The 10,422-nt window shown below is 45.4% G+C and overlaps 1 pseudogene; it reads left to right on the forward strand.

Annotated features, from left to right (window-relative positions):
• LOC122698181 overlaps positions 1-9,511 on the forward strand; it is a 37,976-nt pseudogene extending 28,465 nt beyond the window's left edge.
• Positions 9,512-10,422: the final 911 nt, after the last annotated feature.

The following is a 10,422-nucleotide window of genomic DNA, read 5'->3' on the forward strand; positions in this document are numbered from 1 at the left end:
GCCACTTGGGAAGCCCATGTGAAACTGCGGTCTGAGCATTAAGAGGGACAGTGCAAGTGAAGATGATTGCCTGGATCATGAACTTGGCTGGAGCAGAAAGGAAGGTAAACTGATTTGGGCCTAAGAGGAGATGAAGATTTCAGTTTGGGATGTTGTTTTTGAGGGGCATGAGGGTCATCCTGTTAGAGATATCAAAGAGTCGGTTGGACATGTGATGTAGGGTTTAGGAGCAGAATCTCTGGAGGCAGCTCCAGGATGGTCACTGAAGTGTGGGTGAGACACTTCTGGCTGAGAAAATCAAGGTTGAACAGACTCATTGAAACAGACAACAGACTTCCCTGGTGGCCAAGTGGTTAAGACTCTGCCTGCCAATGCATAGGACATAGGTTCAATCCCTGGTCCAGAAACTAAGATTCCACATGCCGAGGAGCAACTAAGCCTGTGCTCCCCAACAAGAGAAACCCAAGAACTGCAATTAGCATAGCCCCCACTCACCACAACTAAAGAAAGCCCACACATTGCAATGAAGACCCAGCGCAGTCAAAAATAATAATTTTTTTAAATTTTAAAAGTGTAGCCAAAAATAAAAAAAGAAAGAAAAGGACATCCAAATGGCCAATAAGTACATGAAATCAGCATATGAAAACAATATTATTACTTATTAGAGAAAACACATGAAAAAAATGAGATATCATTACATACCTACCAAAATGGATGAAATTAAAGGGACTGAAAGTATCAGCAAGAACGCCGAACTAACAGAACTGCCAATGGGAGTGCAAACTGGCACAACCATTTTGGAAAACTGGCAGTAATTTATTAAAGCAAAACATATGTATCTGCTTTGACCTACCAATTCTACTCACATATATATAGCCAAGAGAAATAAGTGCTTAAGGCCATCCAAACATTTGTAAGAGAACATTTGTAACAGCTTTATTCGGAAGAACAAACCAAATGTCCTTTGTTATATGTTCATTGAATGCAATGCTACACCACACGTAAAGCAAGAACTTAGTACTGACACAGATGAAGCTTAACAGTTACGTTGAGTGAAAGAAGCCAGACTCTGTGATTTTATTTATAAAAAGCTCAAAAACAGACATAACTAGTTGATGGTGATGGAGGTCATAAAGAGTAGCTTCTATTGGGGAAGGGCATGCACCTGAAAGGGGGCCATAGGAGGCTTTCTGGGGTGCTGAAAATGGTTTGTATTTTGATCTGGATGGTGATTATAAAGGTATTTACAGTATAAACATTTATCCAGCTGTTCATTTAAGATTTTTAAGATCTGCACATTTCTACAACATGGAAAACATAGCTAATATTTTATAATAACTCTAAATGGAGTATAACCTTTACAATTGTGAATCACTATATTATACACCTGTAATTTATAATAATATCACACCACAACTATGCTTCAGGGACTTCCCTGGTGGTTCAGAGGTTAAGACTCTGTGCCTCCAATGCAGGGAGGTACAGGTTTGATCCCTGGTGGTGGAATTAAGATCCCACATGCTGTGTGGTGTGGCCAAAAAATAAAAAATTATACTTCAATTAAAAATAAATAAAGTTTTTTATTTATTTTTAATTGAAGGATAATTACAATAGTGTGTTGGTTTCTGCCATACACCATGAAAAGTTTTTTAAAAAGAGATTTGTGCACATTACTGTTTCTATTTCAGGCCTAAAAAACCAGGAGGGAAGCTTAGCCCCCCCTCCAAAACACAAAAGAAATGAAGATAGCACTGATCGGGAGTCTATCAATATTTTACAGTTCGTGATATGAGATGATGTTTCCTAAGACCCAGCTTGATGATGAGATCCCCCAGGGCCAGAAGTCTTTGATTCTGAGCTCTAGTGTTCCAAAGCATCTGTATCAGGCCCACAGCATCCAGGACTCGGCGTCTGCTCAGAGCAGCACACTCCAGCCCCTGAGTGCTCAGCTCAACACTTATTTCTGGCATGTCTGCTCTGTGCCAGGCCCTGTGCTGAGAGATGGGAGTTTGAAGATGAATAAAACACCATCCCTGCACGCTTAAAAACTGCCAACCAAGAGATGAGTGCTCCAGGATGAAGGGTTCTTGCTGCCGCCAACTTATCCATCAGCACACGTAAAATAATAATAGTAACAAACAACCACCATTTATGAACTGCCAGGTGCTTTATGTAACAGATTTCACGCTCCCCCCCCTTAATTGCTATTTAAAACCACAACTGCCTGCAGCTACTTTTGTCTGTTAGGGGAGTGGCATAATTTTTCTCTGGGTATACAGGATCTTTGTTTAGAAAATACTTAATAAGTTGCTTTGGCATGAAGAATGAAACTCCCCGGGGCTAGGCAAGACAAAGGAGCTGAACTGCTTTGCAAATTAGAGTGGGGAAAACGTGGCAGCCGGGCAAGGGAGGGAGGTCTGAAAACAGGAGGAAGGGAGACGTTAGGAAGTATAGTTAGGGAGATCTATGTTGTTTTTGTTTTCCCAGATTCCGTTCCTTAGGATACCACCCCTTTGCCTTCCTAACCTCATACATTCTTCAGCTTTTATCTTTCAAAAATTACTTCCTCATACCACACGCAGCCTTCAAAAGGAATGAGGCAAATCTCTATAGATGTGGGAAAAGGCACAGGATATATTGTGAAATAAGAAAAAGTAACCAGCAGAACAGACGCTTAGTAGAGTCTCATTTTTAAAAAGGAGTTCCAAAGACATATTTACAACTGGCTACACATGGAAAATTCCTACAAAACTACATAACAATGTATTAACAGCTGTTACTACTAGGGATAGTGGTAGGGAATATTCAGAAACTTTTATTTTCAATTTTTACCCTTTTTACCTTCAAGCATTTTATCAAGAGATTTTATCCCTTTTTCAAAATCCTCTTCCTCCAAGCAGCCTTCCCTGACTGCTATAGTCCATCAGGTCCCCAAGGTGTCCTGCCCTCCTCTGTTGTGACATTCAGATCTTTATAGTTCCTGCTCCTTACCTCTCCCACTCCTCTGCCTTCTGCACCCACTGTACTCTGCCCAGCTCCAAACTGACAGGCACCAGAAACTCCTAGCAGACTGCTTGGCATAGCTGTTAACCGAATGAATAAATTCTTCCACCTCCCAAAGAGCTTTTCTCCAACCTGGCTTTGGATCTTCCAGAGAGAGGAAGCACACACAGCCCAGCCCCACCTGTGTATGCTGCTCAGGCTCCGCTCATGGTATTCCAGCTAATTCTCTGCCCCGAGCAGGGTGAGATGCCCTCTTTCTTTGTTCTAGAGATAACTGGAAAGGCAGCAGCTCCTGCCCTCTTCAGAGCCTCAGCCTTGAGTGACGCTGAAACGTCCGAGACCAGGGCAAACTGTGAGAAGTGTGAGCAGGTGAGGGAGCCAATTACCGGAACTGGCCAGGGCAGCCTGGCTGACCTCAGCAGGAGCAGGGACGGCTTCCCTTTCCATCTTCCTTTTCTTTCTGGCAGCAGGGGAGGAGGAGACCAAGGCCTAATTGCTTTCACCTTGAGAAAAGTCTGCTGCTGACCATGTGCGGAGAGAATGACTCCATTATACAGCAGGGGCTCCAGATGATACCAGATCAGGAAGGCTGACATTTTCCCTGAGGCCCTCGCTAACGACTAAGGGGAAGAGACATCCTTGGCCTACTGCCCTCCTCCTTGCTCAGGGCCACCAATCACAGTGTCAGCCCATCTCTGACTTTCTTTCTGCCCAGAACCCTGCAGGGAAATTTCTGAGTCTGCCTCCTCCCCACCAAGGCTGCTGTCACTAAGATGGTGCTTTTGCTGGGTTTTGCCCAGGCCAGAGCCAAAGTTCTGGGAGAGAATTAGAGCTGTCTCACAGGCTCCAATGGCCAGGTGGACACCCCTATCAATCTAGCCAGGCTTTACCCACCAAGTTCAGACAGGAAAAGTGATGCCGGCCACTGGGACTGCCAGGGAGCGGCACTGGCCAGCCATGGGTGCCGATTCTGCCCAGACACTCCTAACAATTAAGGCAAAGGATGAACTCTCAAGGCTTCCTCCATCCCTGAGGAAAAGCAAATTCAAAAGCCACACAGTGCTCTCAACACCTGCAGTGAAGCAAGGAATGTGATAAAGAGAAAGCGCTGTGGTTCAGGACAGCAGTCTTGAGGTGATGCTATGCAGGGAGTCTGCCACCAGAAGCTCAGCATTTGAATCACTGAAAATCACCCAGGACGTATGTGATAACTGCATATGATACAATGAACAACATAAAATCTAGGAGCACTAGCTAGTCACCTACTGGGGCCCAAGTAGAAGTTTCCTTTAGGAAATTCCTTTTTTTAAGTTTTATTTATTTATTTATGGCTTTGCTGGGTCTTCTTTGGGCTTCCCTGATAGCTCAGCTGGTAAAGAATCTGCCTGCAATGCAGGAGACCCCAGTTCAATTCCTGGGTCAGAAAGATTCCGTGGAGAAGGGATAGGCTACCCACTCCAGTATTCTTGGGCTTTCCCTGGTGGCTCAGCTGGTAAAGAATCTGCCTGCAATGTGGGAGACCTGGGTTCGAACCCTGGGTTGGGAAGATCCCCTGGAGAAGGGAAAGGCTACCCACTCCAGTATTCTAGCCTGGAGAATTCCATGGACTGTATAGTCTATGGGGTCGCAAAGAGTCGGACACGACTGAGCGACTTTCACTTTCACTTTGGGTCTTCATTGCTTTGCTTGGGCTTTCTCTAGTTGCAGTGAGCAGGGGCTACTCTTCGTTGTGGTGCATGGGCTTCTCATTTCGGAGGCTTCTCTTGTTGCAGAGCACAAGCTCTAGAGCGCAGGTTTCAGTAGTTGTGGCACACAGGCTTAGTTGCTCCACAGCATGTGGAATCTTCCCAGACCAAGGATTGAACCCGTGTCCCCTGCAAAAGAAGGCAGGTTCTTAACCATTGGACCACCAGGGAAGTCCTCCTTTAAGAAATTCTCAAGGGACTTCCCTGGTGGTCCAGTGGTTAAGACTCCTCGCCTCCATTGCAGGGTTCAATCCCTGGTTGGGGAACTAAGATCCCACATGCCAGGTGATGTAGCCAAAAGAAAGAAATTTCTGAGAGGCAATAGAAGACCACTGCTCCACACATAGGCCACTTCAACCACTTTCTAGCTGTGTGACTCTGGTCATGCTGCTTAACCCCTTTGAGCTTCAATCTCCCCAGCTATAAAATAGGGTTAATAACACCTCCCTTAAAGGGTGTCACAAAATAAAATTAATATACATGATAGTGCCAGAAAGTGCTCACTAAATGGTAGATGTTCATATTATTATTATGGTACCATCATCACACATTCCAGCACACACACTGCTGAGGTGGAAAGCGGGAAGGTCCTTTAGAAACACACAGACCTGGTTGGAGATCTAGTTCCATTACTTCCAATGTAAGGCCTTGGGAGAGTTAATTCACTTCCTTGAGCTTCAGTCTCCCTCCATAGGTGGCTCAGATGGTAAAGAATCTGCCTGCAATGTAGGAGACCTAAATTTGATCCCTGGGTCAAGAAGATCCCCTAGAGAAGGGAATGGCAACCCACTCCAGTATTTTTGCCTGGAAAATTCCATGGACAGAAGAGCCTGGTGGGCTACAGTCCATTGGGTTGACACAACCGAGTGACTTTCACTTTCACTTTCAAGGCCTTGGGAGAATTAATTCACTTCTTTGAGCTTCAGTCTCTCTCTGTAAGAAAGCATGAATAATACAGCCTTGTCAATGGGATGGATAGAGCTCAGCCATCACCTGAGACTGAGCACATAGGTGCTCAAGAAACGTTACCTGCGTGGGTACAGGATCATCACCCTCTTTCCAGCATCCTCTGTCTAGCTTGTTTGGTAGTTTTTACTGAAAGACAAAAACCTGCATATGGTAGTTTAATCACTAAGTTGTGTCCGACTCTTGCGACGCTATGGACTGTAGCCTTCCAGGCTTCTCTGTCCATGGGATTCCCCAGGCAGGAATACTGGAGTTGGTTGCCATTTTCTTCTCCAAGGGATCTTCCTGATCCAGGAATCAAACCCAGGTTTCCTGCATTGCAGGCAGATTCTTTCCCAACTGAGCTACAAGGGAAGCCTGCATATGGATTTTATCGAAGCCAGTGGTCTTTTTCCTGTTGATTCTTCTAGACATATCTATACTGTTTGACCCTGGTGGTCACTTCTGAAGTTTTTGAGACTTCCTGCCTGCCCTCTTAGTTTTCTTGACTCTGACCCCCTGATACTTCTCTCTCTCTCTTTCTTCCCAGGCTCTTCACCCTCCTTACTCGTCTGTCCTTTGCTTTCCACATTCTACCTTCTCTTCCCCGAGAAAGGCCACAACACAGTCACCAAAGCAAGCTCAGTCTATCCTTGATCCTGATCTCAAAGGTATCATTATTCTTCCAGCAACCACAAGTCAAATCCTAGATTCTTTTCTGTTTCCTTTCCTGTCTTTCTGAATCCACTCAGTTGCCAAGCATCTCTATTTTTCCCTTAAAACATTTCTCACATGTACCTCCTTCTTTTCCATCTTTCCTCTTGCCATTCAAAGACTAATACCAACCCAGATCTTATCTAGTTTAAGTGGCTAATTCCAATCTATCCTGAGTATTACAGCTGACCAGAAAAGATCACTTTAATCATACCAGATAGTCTCTTTTCACCACTCTTTCATCTCCACTCAAAATTCTATTAAGGCTGTTTCCTTCCTCCAAAGACACTCAAGGGCTTTCACATCTGATTTTCTACATTTGACTTTCCTTCAGGCCCCAACCCAGATTCTCCACCACATGCATGCCTTCTCCGTGTCTATTTTCTCTCCTTTGCATCTCCAGCCTCCTTGGTCTGGACTGCCATTTCCTGCCCTATTAAAATTCGATCCATTATTTAAGGCCTAGCTCAAACCTCCACTCCTCCCAGAGGCCTTCTCTGCCCACTCCAAGGTGTAGTTATCACCTTCTCTGAGTTTCTCTGATGATGTTGGTGGTGGTCCTTGCGATAGAGCTCTGCCTGTTTGAGGAGTTGGTTGACGCCTACTGGGACACCTGCCTGTGCCTTCAACTCACACTGCAGGGCAGAGTTGGTATCTTGTACACCCACCTGGATGACACAGCATAGTGTCATAGCAATTTGGAGTTGGACAGACATGTCCTCATCCTGACACGTCACTTTCCCACTGGTTGCAAGACCAACCTCTCCCAGACTTCCTCATTTGAAAAATGGCCGTCATGATGGCCTCATAGATTTGTTGTGAAGATTAAATGATAATGTATGCAAATAACTCTGCACAGTGCCTGGCACCCAGGCTACATTCAATAAAAGGTAGAGATTATTATAGTTTCTGGCACCTTTCAGTCTAAGCATTACTTATGCATTTCTACTCATTTGCATAGCCAAATAGTAATTTACATAGACTGTGATATTTTACTATAGGTATTTCTGCTTTCAAAACAGCTCTCCTTTCCCAACTTTCCATTTTTATAAATGGCACCACTGTTCCAAGGCTCCCAGGCTGAAACCTTGGCAGTGTACTCAGCTTTTTCTGCTCTTTCATGGGCCAAACTCCTTGGCACTTAACCATGGGCTGTCTCTAACTGTTCTGAGAATGTCTTAACTCCCTGTTGAAACTGTAAATGCTTTAAGAGCAAGAACTCTGACTTATACTGCCTTGGTATCTATTACACTGGCATAGAGCAGGAACTCAATACATATTTGCTTTCTGAAAAGATTCTATCAACAAATTAATTTACAGGGACAGGTGTGAAGGAGATACTACACCAATCTGAAACACCGATCAGATATTCTGTGATTATGTTTTATCCAACACCGCTTCTCCACTCCATGAATTCCTCCTACTCATTAAGGCCCAAGTCAATATTCTTCTTGCTGTTAAGGTCTCCTTGCTGATATCTTCCATAAATATTATCTCCTTTCTTTCTTTCATTTAAACTACTTATTTAATTGCATGAAGTTTTAACCATTTTTTAAAGTAAAAACTAAAAAAAATTGGAGTTCCTTGATGGTCCAGTGGTTAGGACTTGGGGCTTTCACTGCCGTGGTGGGTTCTATCTGTGGATGGGTCATTTTGGGGGGCATGTAACACACATGAAGGGGGGCATCCCACACACAAAGAAAGAACCTGAAAATGATACAGGTATAAAGTGATGATGAAATTTTTTCCTCTTAGTTTTATTTCTCAGAGATAACAACTAGGAACACTCTGGTGGGTATCCCTCCAGATCTTTTTCTGTTGCATTAGAAATTAATATCCTCTACTGCTGCTGCTGCTGCTAAGTCGCTTCAGTCATGTCCGACGCTATGCAACCCCTTAGACGGCAGCCCACCAGGCTTCCCCATCCCTGGGATTCTCCAGGCAAGAATACTGGAGTGGGCTGCCATTTCCGTCTCCAATGCATGAAAGTGAAAAGTGAAAGTGAAGTCGCTCAGTTGTGTCCGACTCTTCGCTACCCCATGGACTGCAGCCCACCAGGCTCCTCTGCCCATGGGATTTTCCAGGCAAGAGTACTGGAGCGGGTTGCCACTGCCTTCTCCATATCCTCTACTAAGACAGGATAAAAATTAAACTTTTAAAAATGATTGTATTTCTCTGAGATTTTACATGCCCCCCAAAATGACCATTTTCTAGGCCATGGGGGAAAGGGATTAAAATAAATTCAAGTCATGAAATAAATGAGTAAAATTCAAATTTGTTCCAGGGCAATTTGACAGTGCCTATCACACTGTACAGTTTGTATACACCTCTGCCTCCCAGCTAGATTTATACCAGAGCAGTAACTGACATCCATTTTTATACTCCCAACACCTATTTTGCACATAGTAAGGATCCAATACATGTTTAGTGAAGAATGACTTAACTGGGGTGAGGGGGCGGAGGGCCCAGCCACAGGCACCACCCTGAGGGCCAGCGTGGCCTGCAGGATGCGCCAGAGCACAAGGACACAGAGAAAGGCAACAGCATCCTGGACAGTCCAGACTCTAGGCTTCTCCCCAGCCCCAGTCACTGGTCTCTCTCAGGGCCCGGGGCAGTGAGGAGCGTGAACCAGCCCGCGGGGCTCTGGCCCAATGCAGGATCCCCCCATGGCCCTGAATCCAGCTTCTCTCTCTCCAACCCCCTGGTCTCCTGCTGTTCGCCAAGGTTATGCCCCCTGGCCTTTGGCGAAGGAGTGGTGTTTGACCCCTTACCACCAGCAGAAGTAAGGTACACATCCTCCATCAAGTACGACTCAGACTGGCACTTCATCGACGACATCTGCCTGTCCCTGGGCTTGGCGGTGGCCTCCTGCAGCCAGACCATCTCCTGAACTCCCAGTTGCACGTGGCACATCTACAAGGCGGAGGTGAACTTCGAGCCTGCCTGCTGCCTCAGCACCACCATCCTCTATCTCAAGTACCAAGGTGGTCTACACCACCACCCTCGATGACAACTGCCGCAACACCCTGAAGTGGCACCTGTCCAGCGTGGAGCTCGAAGTCAGGGAGTTCCTGGGCGGTGTTTACCTGTTGGAGGAGAGCTGACTCAAGCTCGCTGAGAGGCCGGCCAGCCTCCTGGTCCAAGTAGGGTTGGGCGAGGCTGCCCTCGGGTATCACTCCAGCCCTGGAAGAGTCTAACCCAGAAAGTGTGTGTTAGTCGCTCAATCGTGTCCAACTCTTTGCGACCCCATGGACTGTAGCCCACCAGGCTCCTCTGTCCATGGGGAGTCTCCAGGCAAGAATACTGGAGTGGGTTGCCGTTCCCTTCTCACCTCTAAGCCCAGCCTGAGGAATAAAAACAAATGTCACAATAACTTCTAATTATTGAGGGAATTTGGTTTTTATAATTTTTCCAATTATTTTTAAAAGGAATGTATCTCCTAGTTTGCTATTAACATAGCTTCCCCCAAGGTGTGTTAGTCACTTAGTCATGTGCGACTCTTTGCTACGCCATGGACTATACAGTCCATGGAATTCTCTAGGTCAGAATACTGGAGTGGGTAGCTGTTCCCTTCTTCAGGGGATCTTCCCAACCCAGTGTTTGAACCTGGGTCTCCTGCATTGCAGGCGTATGCTTTATTGTTTGAGCTATCAGGGAAGCCCTAAGCCTCATGACGAAAAATACAAAAATAGCTAGAGCAAAAGGAAAATGGCCACACTTCGAAATAGGGAGAAGGGGAGAGCTCTTTTTCCATTGGTCAGTTTGTCAGAGAAAGAGCAGAAAAATTATGAGATGGAAAAAATGAACTTGAAGAAATTTCAGCCTCTGGTGTCTTTGCTTCTACAAAAGTGGTGCTAATTCAGTGAGCTGGGACACCCATGTGGATTCCGTCTGTGGAGAGCTGAGTTCCATTCAGGTTTGTTTTTTTTTTTAATTTCCATTTGTATTTCCTGTTAACCAAAACCCCTGGAATCCTCTAAATCTTGTTCACCCTGTTCACAGTGGGGTCAGGTCA

Source organism: Cervus elaphus, chromosome 8 (genome assembly GCF_910594005.1).
Source record: "Cervus elaphus chromosome 8, mCerEla1.1, whole genome shotgun sequence".
In the NCBI taxonomy this organism is placed as follows: domain Eukaryota; kingdom Metazoa; phylum Chordata; class Mammalia; order Artiodactyla; family Cervidae; genus Cervus; species Cervus elaphus.